Genomic DNA, 18,318 nt, shown 5'->3' on the forward strand with positions numbered 1-18,318 from the left:
TCGCCTTCGGGCGAAATCCGATACTGTGGGAGTTTTGGGAGCACTGTGTCCTGTCGAACAGTTATGTGTACAGGGTCTATCATCATGCGTCCTACGTCCGAGTCAGTCTTTGCCCATAGGTACAGAGGTAGGGTGTCGAGTAGGGACAAGTCAGCGTCAGTGATGGAAAACATGCGTTGTGTGTGACAAGATCTAAGCAGCGCTTGGTTGTCGTACAGAATGACTCGAACTCCGTCTTGTGAGCACCTAATAGTAGCTCGAAAATGTTTCAACAAGTCAAGTCCCATAATAGCGTCGGGGGTGTTGGAGGAGAGCAAAAATGTCGTGTCAGTGGTGTTATTGTCCAAGTTAAAAGAAATCGGTGTGGACAAGGGATTAGTGGAGGGCGTTCCATCAAAACCTATTGATGTCACATGTGAGCCAGACAAGGGTGCCCTGGGAATCAATCGTTTAGACAACGCACTACGTGTTGCACGAGTATCTACCAGAAATGGAGACTTCATACCTAGGACCTTAGCGGTGACATAAGGACCTTGCTGGTCAACATAGAGCTCGACTGGATCCCTTCCTTGCCCTTGGCAGTCCTATGCAAAGTCGTGGGCGTTGTCGCAGTCAGACTGTTGGCACTGATTCTGTCGGGGACGGTCAAACGTGTTCGGTCTGCCTGGTCTGTCATTTTTGGTGTCGTTTGTGTGCCCTCGTCCCTGTCCTCTATTTCTTGGCCCTCCCGCTACGTCTCTCGTGTCTTTATTTCTGAGTGCTTCTTGCAGAAATGGACATTGAGACTTCCAATGACCAAATCCTTTGCAAAACGCACACTGGTTCTCATCGAGGTCTGTTCGTGGAGCGCCGGGTGCGGGTGTGCGGTCTCTAGGGGGTGGATTTCTAGGAGCATTCGACTGGTAGTTCCCTCTATACTGTTCCCTTCCTACAGTCACCCCTTGCAACTGGGCAATCATCACCCTCTCTTTCAAGTCCTTTTTCTTTTTCTCAGTCGCTCGATCGTTCTCGTCCTTTTGTCGCTCATAGTATTGAGCCATCTGAAGGATAGCTGCGGGCTTGGAGGCCGCCCAACTACTCTCGCTAGTCTGTAGTTTCTGCGAGACTTCTGGTGTCAGGCCTTTCACATAGTTCTGGACAAACAAGTGATGTCCGGTTGCAGTGGTCATGTCCTGGCCGCTGTAATCGGAGAACACTGTTTCAAACCTGGAGAAGTATTCTGATACGTCTTCCTGGGGTTTCTGGCAACAGGCCGTTACTATCGACCAGTCCACCTTCCTTTCTGGGACTAGGGTTTTTAATTTCTGCACGATCTTATCTGGTAGGTCTAGAATGGCTTTCAAAGGTTTCTGTCCCGGCTCTCGCTGTTTGTCTACATCACCGAGTTGTATCCAGGGATGTCCGAACATCTCAAGGTGGTCGACTTTCCGGATTTGCTTCCACACATCAGCTGGCAGACATAACCCGAAAAACAAATCGATATCCGCTAGGGTCATAATCGTCGAACCCAAAGCAGTGGCTAATTCTGTATAGAAGGCTGTGGGGTTCTTTCGCAGATCAGGCAAGGACTTTCGGAAAGTCAGGATGTCTTGCCGATCCCATGGTTGGTAAACCCAGTTGTAAACTACCCTCCCTCTCGCATCTTGGTGGTTAATATCATCGTGTGTCCCCTGCCCTCATGGGGGGACCCAATAGGGAGCGGCCTCCTTTATGGGCATCATTGTGTCAATTTTTTCTACTCTGGCTTCAGTCGCTACAGGAGTCGTGGTGTTAGTCTCTGGTTTCTGTTCAGTGAGGTGGTGAAAAACTTCAAGCGTACGCGTGAAGAGGTTCGTCACATCACACTCGTCTCCATCTCCGATATCAACTTTCCTATACAGAGTCGTTAGGTTTTCAGGGCCTTTCCCTTGGTATCGGTCCTCATAGGCATTAAGGGTATGGTAACAAAGGCGTACGACAAAGTGTCGTCTGTGACTATTGGTATATGTATTGTACATATCCGTTATATAATCCTCACTTTCCTTTCGCACCACCAGTGTCTTGACAATCTTATCGATTCCAGCTCGTTCGTCCTTACTTAATCTATTCGATCTAGCGGGGTCTTTCCTTTCAGCTTCGGGATCATCTGAAGTCGCTGCTCGCGCTGCGCTGAGTACGAGGGGTTCGGTCGGCGCAGAGGCCATGGGGACCGCGGCTCCGGCACTATTCTCGCCTGTCGTTGGGGGTTGCGGGTGCTGTGCTAAGGGTTGGGAAGGGGCATATGGAGGGGGCATGTAGATGATCGGGGGATCTAGTAGTAAATCATCGTTCGTTCGCTGTTTCGAAGGTAGCTCGGGGTAAAGCGTAGAGGTTGTCCTAACGGGACACTGGCCCGAGGTTTCGGATTCTTGTTTCAGCTTGGCTTCCTCTCTTTCTTTTATTTCTTCCTTCAATTTGTTAGAAGTTAGGTGAGCTGCTTTGCGTAATTCCTTTTCTAACCTGACCTCATTTCTCTTTTTCCGCTGTTCTGTTTCTTTGCGCCACATGCCGAAGCTATCAAGCATACTGTGTGTTGTTTTATTGTTGTAAAGGGCTGTTCCTAGTGCGTTTATTTTATCGTTATCAAAGGATTCTATCAGTGGCCACTGATTTTCCTGATCCTTTCTTGTGTATTTTTGCCACAGCTTACTATAAGCCACGGTGACTAGTCCATATTTAGTAAACATGTCCTTATATGGGGTGCCCTCCAGTGGAGCCGGATGGTTCACCTCTAATAAGCGGTCCGGGCTGAACCAACTACCAACAGACGGGGCGAAGATAGGCATGACGGGTTACAAAGGGGACAAAAGTCTGCACTACCTACCCTTCACTATCCACAAAGACTAAACAGAGTATTTCGACTCTGTGCTTGTTTGTAAATAGAGAATAACCCAAAGAGAACCAATTCCGAACAATCAATGTTCGGATAAACAATCAATCAAATGCGGGATAAAAATAGGCACGACGGATTACAATGGGGGCAAAAGCCTGCGTTACCTATCCTTCACTATCTGCAAAGACTAAACAGAGTATTGTGACTTTGTGCTTGTTTGCAAAGAGAGAATGATCCAAAGAGAACCAATTCCGAACAATCAATGTTCGGATAAACAATCAATCAAATGCGGGATAAAAATAGGCACGACGGATTACAATGGGGGCAAAAGCCTGCGTTACCTATCCTTCACTATCTGCAAAGACTAAACAGAGTATTGTGACTTTGTGCTTGTTTGCAAAGAGAGAATGATCCAAAGAGAACCAATTCCGAACAATCAATGTTCGGATAAACCATGCAATCAAATGTGGGATAAAAATAGGCATGACGGATTACAATGGGGGCAAAAGCCTGCGTTACCTATCCTTCACTATCTGCAAAGACTAAACAGAGTATTGCGACTCTCTGCTTGTTTGCAAATAGAGAATGATCCAAAGAGAACCAATTCCAAAACAGTCAATGTTTGGATAAACAATCAATTCCAAAAATACTTGGTAAACAATCAATTCCAAAAATACTTGGATAAACAATCAATTCCAAAAATACTTGGATAAACAATCAATTCGCAATTCGCTGCAATGCACGACCTTACCCGGACCGCATGGACAGTTTCTCGTCTTCCGCTTCCAGCGCCCGATCGTCCTCTATTCTCCGTAATTGCTGTGGCACTCCTGATGGTTCCCAGTCAGGACCGTAGATCACTCGAGAGAGGTCTGCTCGGAACCGGTGAAGTCCGGATAATCGGCTGCCAGACGAGGGTGTATCGGGCAGGAGCTCTTCCCGATCGTTGCAGTTGTTCACACTGTCGTCAGGACCTCTCCCACTGGATCCACGTGTCGCTGATGGGCCCCACATTTGGGACGCCAATTGTTAAAAGGTCGGGCCGAATTCGACCAAGAACGCTTCAGTATTTGCCCGGCGTTAGCCGCCTCTCATACCATTCGAGATTACCAAACAAAGAGGCAGGCGCTGGAGACAGGAAGGCAAGAAACAGGAGTTTATTCCGACGGAGCAGAACACGTCAAATCAGACAACAGGGTATCTTATAGAGGTGCTCTAACAACATCTCTGAGGCCTGGCCTCTTATACACAGGTTTATGACTTTATTGCATACAACACGTTCTTTGGCAATGCTTTGATGTACGGAAAGACATCCCCGGAATCCCCACTTCAGGCCCGTTCCCACACATATCTACAGTAGAGGTTCCCACCCCAATCTCAGCGTGATGGCTATTGCACAGCTGGACAATCCGCCGGGAGCGGGAATATGGGCGATCAGTCGGATATTGTGGTGTGAAGACATTGATTAATCTAGGCCCCCTTTGAAGAGAGGCGAGTTCCTACTGTAGGGGGCAATAAACTGCATCCGCAGGGCCAGGTGACAGCTTGGGATCAGCTCGAGCAATCTGGCACAGGGGAAGGGGGTTATCAAAGGGTCCGTTTGCATGAATGAGATGAAAGGGTATGTGGGATCCGCACGGGATGTGGCTCTGAGGCAGGGTCGCGCTGGAGGTGCATTTATGGCCCAGGCAGTAGAGATCGGGGGCTGGCTGGGTGCAGGGGATGCTTGCGAGGCCGGGGGGTGAGGGGGGGGAGACGTGCGGGCTATTGGCGGTGGGCAGAGAGGCCAATGCAATCAAAATGGCTGCTGTTTACGCGCACGTATGGATCTGATAAAGGACAAGATGGGGCCGATAATGTTTATGCCACAATCCAGATTTCAACACGGGTGACCTAGATTAAGGGGCTTCACACTATCTCAAGAGCTATGCACCTCACGTGATCCAGCTGCGGTCCATGCAGGTAACATCAGTGGGGCTGGGTGGGGTGGAGGGTTTCCAGGGACAATGCCAAGGGAAAAATTAAATAAATAATTAATTTTCCCTCAAAACCCCCCCTTACCCGACCCCACCACTGTTACCTGCACGAGCGCGGCTGTCGTGATTTTCGTCAAGTCAAGGTCAAGCATTACAAAACCTCAGCACATGTTTACTATAGATAAGCAGAATCAGCACACACTAGGGGGGGGCAACGGAATGGGGCTTTGCGGGGGGTGGCGGACCGGCGGGAGGCTCGCCCCCCCGGGGATTTTGGGGCCCCGGGAGGAAGGGTGGGGGGAAGGATTTGACGGGGGACAGGAAGGGCTCGAAGCTGGTTGGGCTGGGCAGTGGGATTTGGTCTCTTTTGGGCTGGTGCCAATAAGAGCGGCCATTTTGGGTCACTGTGCACCATTTCACGGGACAGTGACCCAGCAGCCGGGGGGCAGGTTGATTGTTGTTGTAAATTGCGGCCTTGGTCGTTTTGGCATGGTCGTTTTCGGGTGGTTTTAGCGGGTGATTATTGTAGATTGTGGCGTGAGTAGTGGGGTGGAGGGAGTTGTCGGCGTGTGCGGTGATCGTGTGGCGAAGCGGAGGACTTGGAAGCGGCGGTGCGGGCGGCGCGAGAGGCAGTACCTGCTCTTATGGCGGCGGCGATGGCGGATCCCCGCGTCCGGGAGGCACTCCGCCTCTTGGGAGAAGCCGGCATGACCGACCTGCTGAGGGGCGATGTCATGGTAAGGCCACCACGGCGCGCTGCTGATGGCGCCGCGGCGGCAGCTTATGAGCCGCCGCGTTCCCACGCAAGGCGGGAGGAGGAGGCGGGGACGAGGGGAAGAGCGGCACAGGGAGGAGCGGAGCGTGGTGGCGGCCAGCGAGCGGTGGGGGCGCCGAAGCAGGGAGGGAGAGCGGGTAAGAAGCGCAGAGGCCGGGGGAAGGCTCCGCTTAAGTTCGTGGAAGGAGCGGGGGTCGGGCGGGGCAGGGGAGACGAGTGAGAGGCCGGCGGGAGGGTCTTCGAGGGGGAAGGGGCCTGAGCAGGTTAAGAGGGCTGGGGGGGGCCCCGAAGTCGGGAAGGAATGCCAGGTTGGGGGGGGAACGGGGGCCAACAAGGACAAGGTGTGCTAGAGGGGGGGGTGCACGGGGGACGAGAGGATGCTGCGAGTGTGCACACAGGCCAGGAGGGGGCGAGGGGAGGAGGGGGGGCTGGGGGGCAAGGGGGAGGAGTGGGGGGCTCGCCGCTGTTGATTGAGGAATCGAAGGAGGGGGAGGGTGCAGGGGAAGGGGCTGAGAGCGGGCTGGACTGGGGGTCGTCGTCTGAGGAGGACATGGTGGGGCCTAGTAGGCCGGTGTCGCCGCGGGGAGGGAGGAGGGGTGCGGGGCGGGGAGGGGGAGTGGCAGGTGTAGGTGGGGGGCGGGGCTGGGGAGATGAGGTGCCCAAGGGTTTCGGGGTGGAGGGGGGTTGGGGGAGGGGAGGGGGGAGGGAGCGTCTCGGTGAGGTGGGCACGGGGAGGGGGGTAGAGGGGGTTTACGGGGGTGGGGCGCGGGGGTGCGGGGCTTGTGGTGGTGCGGGGGGTGGAGTGTGGGGCGGCATGGGAGGTGCGGGGGGCTGGGAGTGGGGAGAGGGGGGGTGGGGAGGGCGGCCGGCACGGTTGGGAGGGCATTCGGCGGTGTGGGGGAGTGGTGCGCCAGGAGCCTGGGGGGGTGAAGGGGGTGCATTTGCCCCGGCATGCTGGACTTCCCCGCTTTTTTCTTGGAAGGAGCAGTTGTCGAGGGGCTCGGGTGAGCAGCTTGCGGCTTCAACCCGCCGAGTGGATGGGCCGGCTCTGCCTAGTACGGGCGGTCACGCTCCAATGAGGGACCATGTGCGTGCGGACGGCGGATGGCAGGGCCATAGGTCTCCAACGCCCCCCTCCCGATGGGTTGATCCGACCACCGGGGGACGGGGAAGGAGCATTACTTTGGCAGGTTACTCTAATTACCAAACGGAGGACAGGAGAAGGGGGAATGTGGATTTAGGGACACTGATGATGGAGTGCAGAGACAAGTCAGGTCTGAGTAGGGTACACGCGGGAGGGGTATTGGTGGAAGGGGATGGCGAGATTGAGTCAGAGGAGGAGAGGGAGCTTCGGGATGGGGAGGCGAGTAATGTTGTTGGCAGTGTTTTACAGGTACGCCCCCGGCAGAATGTGCCGCGAGTGACGGCCCCCCCAGTGGACCTGGTTAGGCGGCGGGATCCGGTGAGGACGCCAGCCTTGACGCCAGGTAAGGCCAATGCAGGATCGGGGAGTGGCTTGGGAGGGCCTCATGGAGGCCAGGCGGAAGGTGGAGATGGCGGTTGCCAGGTGTCAGTGGGGACGGATGCTGGGGGAGGGGATAAGGTGAGGTTGGTGAAGGGTAGGTACGTGATGGATGCCGGGGTGTGTACGGAGGCGGCGGGTGAAGCGACGTCGGGGTGCGCAGGCGCGGGAGAGGTGGTGAAGTCCAGGGGGTTGGCGGGTGCAGCGGTGTCGGCAAGCGCGGGGACGGGAGAGGCGGCGACGTCCGGCGGGTCGGCGGCGTCCAGCGGCGGAGCGAAGGAGAGCTGTGAGGTGCCGGTCAGGAAGCTGCCGTACATGGGGGTGGCGAAGCCCTTGGGGGCGCATTTGTCGATGGCGACCAGGGAGAAGATCTGGAAAGGGGAGTATGTGGAGATTTTGAAGTTGCTCCACAGGGAGTTGATGGCCAAAGAGGGGTCGAAGGAGGAGGAGCAGGAGTTAGCCAGGCGGTCTAAGGTGCCGGTTACCATTGAGAATTGGTCGGCGGCTTTCCTGATCTATGCCAACGTGTACTGCGAAAAGTACCCCGACAGGGCGGTCGCACTGTTCAAGTACATGGACGTTGTGCGGCGGGCGCAGGTGACGTACGGGGGTAATGCGTGGTCGCATTATGACGAGGAGTTTCGGGCGCGCATGGCATCGGATCCGGAGGCAAAGTGGGGAGAGTTGGACGCGGACTTGTACCAACAGACGATGAGCGGGGCAAAATTTGGCCGCACCATCTACACGGCCAGTGGGCTGCCGCTGGCGCCCCCCCCCCTTTTCGGCCCGCCCCACCCGTGGCGGGGTGGGGGCGGGGGGAGCCGGCAGCACTGCCAGCGTTGGGGCCTGCTCGGACTTCAACAGAGGCTCTTGTCTCAGGCAGGTGTGCCGTTTTTGGCACGAATGCTCCGCGTGCGGGAGACGCCACCCGGAGGCGCGTTGTTGGGGGCTTGGGGGGGGCCCCGCACAGGGACAGCACTCGTCCTCCGTGCCCGGTAGAGGGAGGGGGGGTGGAAGGGGTGGAGGGGGGAGTACCCTGGGAAAAGGCTCGTACTCCGGTTAGGCTGGACCGACTGGAACCTCTTTTGGAGGCGTATCCGCGGGCGGACGATGCGGCCGTGCTGCGGCGGGGTTTCAGGGAGGGTTTCCGGTTGGGTTACGAGGGTCCGCGGATCGCTCGATGGGCAGAGAACCTGAAGTCCGTGAACGCGCACAAGGGTATCATTCGGGAGAAGCTTTTCAAGGAGGTGAAGGAAGGGAGGATCGTGGGGCGTTTTGAGGAGGCGCCATTGCCGGATTTGATCATTTCACCAATTGGGGTGGTCCCAAAAAAGGAACCAGGTCAATTCCGGCTGATTCAGCATCTATCATGGCCGGAGGGCACGTCGGTGAACGACTTTATTTCAACGGAGTTGGCGTCGGTGTCGTACTCGTCCGTGGACGTCGCGAGGAGGTTGGTGACGACGGCGGGGCGGGGGGCGCTCATGGCAAAATGCGATGTAAAATCGGCGTTCCAGTTGCTGCCGGTACATCCGGCGGATCATCAGTTGCTGGGGATACAGTTTGACGGTCTCATATTTGTCGATAGAGCGCTGCCCAATGGGTGCTCCGTGTCGTGCGCCTTGTTTGAGAGATTCAGCTCCTTCTTGCAGTGGGTTTTTTCCTTGCGCACAGGCCCTGAGGCGATAACGCATTACCTGGATGACTTCTTCCTGGTGGGTCGGCCCGGTTCGACAGACTGCCAGCAGAGACTGGACAGTTTTACCGACCTGATGGGTTACCTAGGGGTGCCTTTGGCGCCAGAGAAGACGCAAGGTCCCAGCACGGTGCTGTCGTTCCTCGGGATAGAGGTCGACTCAGCGGCCATGGAAGCACGCCTACCGGAGGAAAAGCGGGTGGTGATGATGGATTTGGTGAAGGGCATGTTGGCCAGGCGAAAGGTGACGGTGCGGGAGGTGCAGGTGTTGCTGGGGCATTTGAACTTTGTGTGCCGAGTGGTGCGAGCAGGGCGGACGTTTTGTCGGCGGCTGGGTTTGGCCTTGTCCGGGTTGACGCTGCCCCATCATCATGTACGCCTATCGGCGGGCTCGAGGGAGGACCTGAGCATGTGGCTGGCTTTTCTGGGGCGTTTCAATGGAGTGCCCATGGCGCCCCCGGAAGACTGGGAGTGGGATGTGACGATGTCATCGGACGCGGCGGGAGTCGTAGGTTTTGGACTCTACTGGGCAGGCAGGTGGTGTGCGGAGAAATGGCCGGAGCAGTGGCAGGCGGGGGGTAGGAGCATTGCTTTCCTGGAGTTGTTCCCGTTGGTGGTGGAGAGGGGCGGAGAGACCTGGGGCAATTGACAAGACTCGGAGGAAAATTAACAGGGAGATGCGGACTTTTTGTGAGAAGGAAGGAGTGGGCAGGATGGAGCACCCGGAGCTGACGTATGGGGCGGTCTACTTTTTTATGGAAGATGGAGTGCATTTATCAGTCAGTCAGTCAGTCAGTCAAAGGCTTTTATTCGATATGCGAGATATCTTATAAGCACACTTACAGTACAATCATTTTCAATATAACAAAAAGCATCACTTAAAGAAGTCAGTATAAAAAACACATTTAAGAGAGATAAAAGGGCAAAAGATGTCCACTGATAAATTAGCTAAAACAGAATTAAATCGCTACTGACAATCTCTTACAACGAATAAGCCAAAACTGTTTTAAAAACTTAGCAATTCCACATACGATCGGGGGGGATGTGTCCGTGGTTAGGATGCGTAAAGCTGTTAGGTGGCTGCGTGTGCCCATATTTTGGCAGAGGGGCTTCAACCAAGTACCCCTGGGCCTTGCATAATCTGGGCATTCAAACAAAACATGCGCAACGGACTCTACCTTGCTCGGACAACATGCACAATTTGGGGACTTACGAACCCTGGAGCTCCAGTTAGAAACAAAAGCACCAAGAGGAAGGGAACCAACTCTAAATTTAAAATAAAGGGCACGATCAAAGGGAAGAGTAATTAAGTCCAGATAGGGTTCAAATGCCACAGTGTCTTTAACCAGTAAAAAGGCGGCTGTAGACTTGCAATGGGTCGAGTTTGTAATGAGGTGCTCCGCGGCCCATTTCCAAAAAAGGGCCTTTACCACATCTTTCGGTGGAGCTGAACATGATGACCAATAGTCCCCCAAACCAATTTTCTCCATAAGATTTTTGGTGTCTCTTAGCCATCTTATCTTTGCCCAGCCCCCCAGACTCATTATATCCCTCAGGCCATCAGCGTAGGATTTTAACTCTTCACCCCTCCAGATTCGAGTCCATAGGAGGAGAGGGCGAAGCAAGGCTTGATCTTTAATGCTTCTGCAGCCTGTGTCCAACAGCACTGGTACAGATGGAGTGCTCAGGGGGATGGCAATTATTGATTTCAGAAGCTTACTCTCAGCTGTCACCAGAGCGTCCAAACAGGAGTGGCCCCACAGTTCTGCCCCGTATAAGGCTGATGTAACTACCTTTGTCTTGTAAATTTCAATTACCGGGGTAAGCGATCTCCTTGGTGAGGCCCGGTACTCCCTCATAAGAGCTCCTCCTACTCTCTTGTGGTTGAGGACCATTTTGTCTATATGGTTTGCCCAGGACATTCTATCCGTAATCCGGATTCCGAGATAATCGAATTCGGATACTTTCTCTAGGGCAACAGAGTTAAGCATAGGTGGACGGCCCAATTTCCGTGGAGGGTTTAAGACTAGATATTTGGTTTTGTCCACGTTTATTATTAGCCCTTTTGCAACACAAAACTCCTGGAAGCGCGTTAGCAGTTTCTGGAGGCCTTGAGGAGTCTTCGAGATCAAAAGCGTGTCGTCCGCAAAAAGCAGGGTGGGAATCCGAACTCCTCCGAGACAGGGAGCGTCAGCTGGTTCTTGTTGGAGATGTTCCACCACCCCATTTACATAAAGTGAAAATAGGGTAGGCGCCAAGACGCAGCCCTGCCTTACACCCCTGGACACCGGGATTTTTTCAGTGACCTCTCCGTTTTTACCCCAACGGACCTGTGCATAGGTATTGGCATGGAGGTTAATAAGGAGGGACAAGATGTAAGGGGGTATTCCCATTTTATGAAGTACCCTCCATAGTTCTTCCCGGGGGACCAGGTCAAAGGCAGTCTTCAGGTCTATAAAGGCCATATAAAGACTACCCTTGCCTAGATCCACCACCTTCCACCCCAAAAGTGCCAGCCTAAACACCTGCTCAATTGTCCCCACTCCTGCCCGAAAGCCTGCCTGGTAATCTGATAAGATTTTGTTCTCCTCCACCCAATGAAGAATCCTTCCCAATATAGCTTTACCGGCTATCTTTTGGGAGGAGTCTATCAAACTTATTGGGCGGTAGTTCCCCGGGGTTTCCCTACACCCTTTTTTGTAAATCGGGACCACCACTGCCCCTTTCCAAGAGTCTGGTACTGCTCCTCCCATCATGATGTCATTGAGGAGAGCAGCAATCACCCTTCCCCATTCTACTGGGTATGCCCTCATAAGGTCCCCCGGGAGGCCATCTGGGCCCGCTGCCTTGCGGGGGGCTACCCACCCTATGACCCCCTCAATTTCTGCAGGAGTGAAGAGATCATAGGCCTGGGGTTCAATTACTAATGAGAGGTTCGCCCCTATATTCAAGTCCCCATCTGGAGGGAGGTATAGCGCCCCAAAATGATTTACCCAGTTTTGGGGCGGGATATTGCAAGGTCTCATAGTTGCAGCGGGTTTATTCCGTGAACCTATAAGATTCCAGAAAGCTCTTGTGTCCCTACTTTTACTTGCTAGCAGGAGGTCTTCCCAGAACTTGTCTTCCCACTCCCTCCTGGCAGTTGTAAGGGCTTTGTTATAGGCCTTCCTTGCGTCTTGTATCTCACAGGGGGATTTATACTTTACTGCCTCAACTAGTTTTGCCTTATGTGCCCTACATGAATGGGTATACCATCCATCAATGGGCTTTATAGATCTTTTATTACCCGGTTTATTAGGATGTTGGGTGAACAGATTTGTCAAGGCCGCTACCAGGGAGACAAAAAGCCCACTCACTCTACCCACTCCTTCAGATGGGGACCCAAGGATTGCCTCTGCAAGGTTTAGGAGAGATGAAATTTCTCCTACCTTTGCCTCAGAGAGGACCAATTTCGCCCATTTTATTCTTCTACCGCAGAGGGAGACTTCTGACTCGTCTGGGGGAGCAGGTACCGGGGTGATGTATCCCTTTCCTCTAGGGCGCCACCACTGGTCCATGCTCAAAGAAAGCGAATTATGGTCGCTTTCAGCAGCAGGGGCCACCAGCATGTCCCTTACATGGGTCCACAGGTATACATCTATTAACAAATAATCAATCCTTGAGGTATGTCCCGGTCTATTGTAAGTATGGGACCATTTATCAAGATATGGGATGGAGCTCTATATTGTACAGTTGAAAGAGGCAGTAGACCGGGCAGTAGGGGTGCACAGGTATCCAAAGGTACAGCGGTCCTAGGGGGGGGGGGTCGAAAGCCGTATGGGGGCTTTCGAGTGGCACTTTTTCCTAGTTAAACGTGGAGGTAGGATAGGAGGAATGAGTTTTCCTGGCAGAGGGGGAGGGAGTGTACATATGGCAGGTGTTGAAACAGTTGAGGCAGGCGTTTGGGTATTTGGTACTAATGTTTATGTTGTTGGCGGGGAACTGTTTAGGGGTGGGGGTGGGGGTGAGGGGTTTTGGCAGGTATACGTATAGTTAGTTAGGCCTAGTTTTGTACGGCAAAGGCCAAGGATGTGGCATATTGTCAGGATGCACCTGTTTCTCAATAAAGCGGCCTTTATCACACCTTACATCTGACTCCGGTCGGTTCTTCCCCTCCCCGTCTCCCGATGGGCCCCAATGGGGCTTTGCGGGGGGTGGCCGACCGGCGGGAGGCTCGCCCCCCCCGGGGATTTTGGGGCCCCGGGAGGAAGGGTGGGGGGAAGGATTTGACGGGGGACAGGAAGGGCTCGAAGCTGGTTGGGCTGGGCAGTGGGATTTGGTCTCTTTTGGGCTGGTGCCAATAAGAGCGGCCATTTTGGGTCACTGTGCACCATTTCATGGGACAGTGACCCAGCAGCCGGGGGGCAGGTTGATTGTTGTCCCACCCACCCTCCCTGTAGTTTCTGGTTCGAAGGGGGGAGTGGCAGGGTTTTTTTTCCTGGGACATGATGGTACGGAAGGGGTCCAAAGGAGTTTTTGTTGGAAGCAGGTGAGTTCTAAGGTAGGGTTGGCTGGATGTGTTGTCGCTGGGAGCAGGTGCTGGAAAGTTATGTTGGGTGATGCTTTTTCCTAGTTAAACGGGGGAGGTAGGATAGGAGGAATGAGTTTTCCTGGCAGAGGGGGAGGGAGTGTACATATGGCAGGTGTTGAAACAGTTGAGGCAGGCGTTTGGGTATTTGGTACTAATGTTTATGTTGTTGGCGGGGAACTGTTTAGGGGTGGGGGTGAGGGGTTTTGGCAGGTATACGTATAGTTAGTTAGGCCTAGTTTTGTACTGCAAAGGATATGGATGTGGTATATTGTTAGGATGCACCTGTTTCTCAATAAAGCGGCCTTTATCACACCTTACATCTGTCTCCGGTCAGTTCCTCCCCTCCCCGTCTCCCGATGGGCCCCAACATCGTGCTGGTCGAATGTTGTCACCCACACCAAGTTGCTTACCACAACTGTGCCCCAGTTCTTAACTCCCTTTCATTAGCGCGTCATCACGCTTGGCGTCCTTTACGTAACACGCAAACAGAATGGCATACATGTCTTCACTATGTAGTTAGTTGTACTTTATGCTTCTCTTCTGTACTGTATGGGTACACTTGATCGATGATGACGCCTGTTAAATTGAATCAAATTTAAAGCTCAATAAACAAATGTAAACAAAAACAAATAAGAGCTACACCCAGGGCAGGTGAAAAGTTCAAATGTGTGATATCACGTACTGACTCAGTCTGCATGGAGGCAGTGTAGACAAGGGCTGTGGCTCTATCTGAGAGATTGGTAGTGGTGCATGTGCAGAGAGTAAGTTCACCCTAAAGAATCTCTTGGTGCAGATAAAACATTAGCAAAATATATGGCTCACTTTTTTTTGTTTACCTGACAAGCATTGTAAGTGGGTTCCATGGTTCTCAAAACTGTATTCAAACACAGATTCATGCCTAAGAGGCAATATTCCGCTGAACAGCCAGATGAAGCAAGTTACCCGTCTGCATTCTTTTTGGGAGACTTTAGGTACACTTTGCATCTATTCTAGAGGGAAACAGAGGCGCAAGCAGAAGGGCCTGGAATGGGTTCTATGAATGCTCATGAGAGGTCACAGGGTAGGGGAGAAGGTACAGACTGATAAACCTGCACTGACTGAGGCAATTAGTACGCACCAGGAGAGATTGGGATCGGTATACGACATAGACATAGATAACACCATTTAGCCATCACAGGAACCTTATCACCATCCTTGGGCACTGGTAAACTTCAGCACAATGTAAATCCATGGGGTGACCATGTGCTCTAGGACCACATATACCACCCCATAATATAACATAATATTACATAGCACAGGACTCAAAGGAAGGGTCACACAAGTGCTAGGTTCACTTCTCTCTCTGGCAATCTAGCAATTGAAAATGCCCCCTAACTCCCTCCACTCGTCTGCTCCCTCATCAAACTTCAAACATCTGTCAGGTGAATACTGGATTTAGTTTTTAATTCTTATTAGAAAATTGTATCAAATATAAAATATAGAAATTTTCTTCCTAGGAATTTAGCTCCTAGTGTGGAAGCGATTTAAATAATTAATGATAATAGAGATACATTTTGAAGTAGACTATTGAATAAAACTGCATAATGTGTGTAAAGTTACCACAGCCAAACAGGAAATAAAAACAGTAGAAAATGACTCAAGCTCAGACCTGGAGTAATCCCAGCACCACACAGGGTCAACATGGGGTACTGCAACACTCTTCTGTAGAAGGGAGGTAATTACTTAAGATCAATTAATACATTTTTAGGTAACATTTTATTATGCATTCTTTTTTTATATTTATTTAAAATGCGGATCCAAAGAAAAATAATGCTATAACATTATTAAATTAATTTTGAAGGACATTTGTAATTGATTTAAATATATGAAATTTAAATTAGTTTGCTGATGCCGACATTAAAAACTAAATTTAATATATTACATTGAAATAATTTTTCGAATGTCGAAATTAAAAACTAAATTCCCAACTAAATTAAAATATGTCTATTGTGCATAAATAATAATTAAAAATGAAGTAATGAAGCAAATAAAAGTAATTTAATAAAGTTATTGAAATGTAATGTTACAATAGATTTTAATTTAAAAGAAGGTTGTTAAAATACTTTAGAATTAAATAATAAATGTGTTGTATTTTATGAGCTTTAAACGTTAACATACATTTAGTAATGATTTAGTTAATTTTGTGTTTTATGTTAAGTCTCAGTTTCCATTATTCTCTATAGGAGGATGTTGCAGTAGTAGTGGTTGGTCATGTGTGGTGCTGGGCATACTACTGTTTCTTTTTAGTAGTACTAACCTAAACTCATAAATTTGGCTCACTCATAAATATGTGTGGCTCCACCCTGTGCTTCAGGGAGTGGATACATGTAAGTCCACGCTTTTGAATAACTTTCTATTCCGATTTTGTATACAGTTATAAGTAATAATCACTCAAAAGTTTATGAATAAACTTTTACATATAAATTACTTACAAGAATAATTTACATTTTTCAACATCTCCAAAGAATTCAGAAAGTGAAGTGCAGGTGAAATTGCACTTGCTTCAAGGAAGGAAATCTTGCACACCCAGCCGGGGTCAGTAGTGGGTGTACCTGCAGGGTGGTGACGTGGGGAGGGGGAGGGGCAGGGTGGGGGGTAGTAATCTATGGATTACGGAACTTTACAGGGAAGTAAACATATAAATGAATAAAACAAATTTTAATGCAAGCACTGCATCGCATTTGGGGGATGCAGTGTGCGCAACGAAATTCGTTTTATTTATTTATATGTTAGCTTACCTGTAAAGCTCCTAATCCATAGATTACTACCCACCACCCTGCCCCTTCCCCTCCCCACGTCACCGCCCTGCAGGTACACCCACTACCGACCGGGCTGTGTTGTTTTGGTCTCTGCTTCAAATATTTTTCAAGGCTTATTAGAAGCAGCCAACCCCTTACACAATGCAAAAATATATTTTTTGCCAAGGATAATCTTGCCTTGAGTATAGGGTTAAAACAAATCTAACGTTTATAGTATATTTATGTTCACGTTGTATATGGTGTTATTTAGCATTGAGATGTCCCTGGCTTTACCCCATGTACATTTAGGGCAGATTTGCGACATATTCATGCAACACAGAGTAGCAACCAAAGTTGCTACGTTGATTGAAATAGCAGAACAGTGCCATTTGGTTTTTAGTAATTAGGGCCTGCGTGCCTTCCTTCAATTTGACTGTTTACGCTTAAGCGCCAAGAAAACCCAGGGTAACCGTTGCGCTCTACCAATGCATATAACATAACATAACATGTCTACTAACAAACGTCACTCTTTTTCTTTATCCCTGTGCTTCCATGTAAAAATGCACATATCCCTATACCAGAAAGTCTCTGCTGTCTAGAATTGGTGTTGTACTGAAATGCGGCCTTTGCAATTGAAAAAGCTATGCTCTAATAGTTTTTCGACTATGTATTATGTGTGCTATAATATATATGCTGTACATGCAACACATATGCAAAGTTGGAAAAATATGGAGATTTTTAAAAGTTTTCCAACTGGAGGAGGCATAATTCTTAGAGTAGCGCAACTTGGTGTTACTCAAGATAACTTTCATCACAAATCATGATTTATTTAGAAAGTAAATACCACCACAACATGGAGAACATTTTTTATGCAAACCCTGTGCAAAATGTTAGTATGAGAGGCCATACTTTGGAGAGTTGTTTTACTCCTGATATCTATTGACCCAGCTATGAGAAGTGATCATTCGTTGTGTTTGTATTTTAGAAATAGTTTTAATTAGAAAATATTGTGTTTCACTGTGTCTCCAACATTGTTCATTTAAGACACCATAATCAGTAGTTTAAAATAAGAATAATAAATGAAGCTTTAACTAGCTCTAATTCTGCCCTTGTGAGGAGCTGTCCGGGTCCTGCGTGAATCCAAAGAAAAAGGAAAGAAGGGCAACATATATTTGAAAACAGAACACATTTCATAAACACAAGTACATTCCATAAACACAAGCACTTTTCATGAACACAAGCACATTCCAAAAACACGGAGCACATTTCATAAACACATGCACATTTCGTAAATCGACAAATCAATACAAACATGCTGTCTTTTGTTTCAATGAGTTGTAAGTTTCTCAGACTTAAGCACATTTTCAATATAGTTTTTATTGTCACACACGGCAATGTTTCATGTAGTTGTAGTACAGTGAAGAGGGTGGAATGAACATACAATAAACCACGCACGCTAACAGTAAAGTTACAACAAATACTGAATTAATGGAGTATACAGGTATGGTGATCATATCTCACCCTCATACAAGACCGCAGCAAGGAAACCGAAGACTGCCAGAAGTGACATCATGATGCTGTAGGAAGACGCTGGGTAATGACAAGAGTCTTGGCCTGTGCCTGTCTCCTGCTCTTCTGTGAATCACACCTCTGGGGATCTTGCATTTATCCCCCATAGAGGAGCAAACATCCTGGCTACACCTCCCCTACCTGGCATCCAACAGGATGTGGCACCTGCTACGTGGGACGGAAAGTCGCATGACTGCTGCGTCAGACCAGCCTACATTCCCAGTACACAGAGTCATTCTGCTATTGGCCTGAATATCTAACATGCCTCACGTGTGGGTTTCCAAAGCTTGTGTTGAGGATAACGCCAAAGAGCCACCATCTTTGGTCACCCACCCTTTCCTCATTGTCTAAATCGTCCAGTCTTAGCGAGGCCTACCGGGTACTTTAATGTCATTGGGGCAGATTTACAAGCCCCTCGCAACACTTTTTTACAGCTGTTGCTTCACTTTTGTGACGCAGCAATGGCGTAAAAAATGCAGCCAATTTACAAAGTGACGCATCTAGGGAGATGCGTCACATTGTAAAGCCCTCCGTCACCTTATACCTGCGTCAGGTACTATGTATGCAGGGTGGGCATTCCCA

The 18,318-nt window shown here is 50.1% G+C and overlaps 1 pseudogene across 1 annotated transcript in view; it reads right to left on the minus strand.

The window, feature by feature from the left end:
* Positions 1 to 17,857, minus strand: part of LOC144770767 (phospholipase A2 inhibitor gamma subunit B-like) — a 195,981-nt pseudogene extending 178,124 nt beyond the window's left edge. Inside the window, exon 1 of the transcript XR_013599008.1 lies at positions 17,689 to 17,857. The product of XR_013599008.1 is annotated as a phospholipase A2 inhibitor gamma subunit B-like (transcript). The remainder of the gene's footprint in view (positions 1 to 17,688) is intronic.
* Positions 17,858 to 18,318: the final 461 nt, after the last annotated feature.

This window comes from Lissotriton helveticus, chromosome 7, assembly GCF_964261635.1.
Source record: "Lissotriton helveticus chromosome 7, aLisHel1.1, whole genome shotgun sequence".
Taxonomy (NCBI): Eukaryota; Metazoa; Chordata; class Amphibia; order Caudata; family Salamandridae; genus Lissotriton; species Lissotriton helveticus.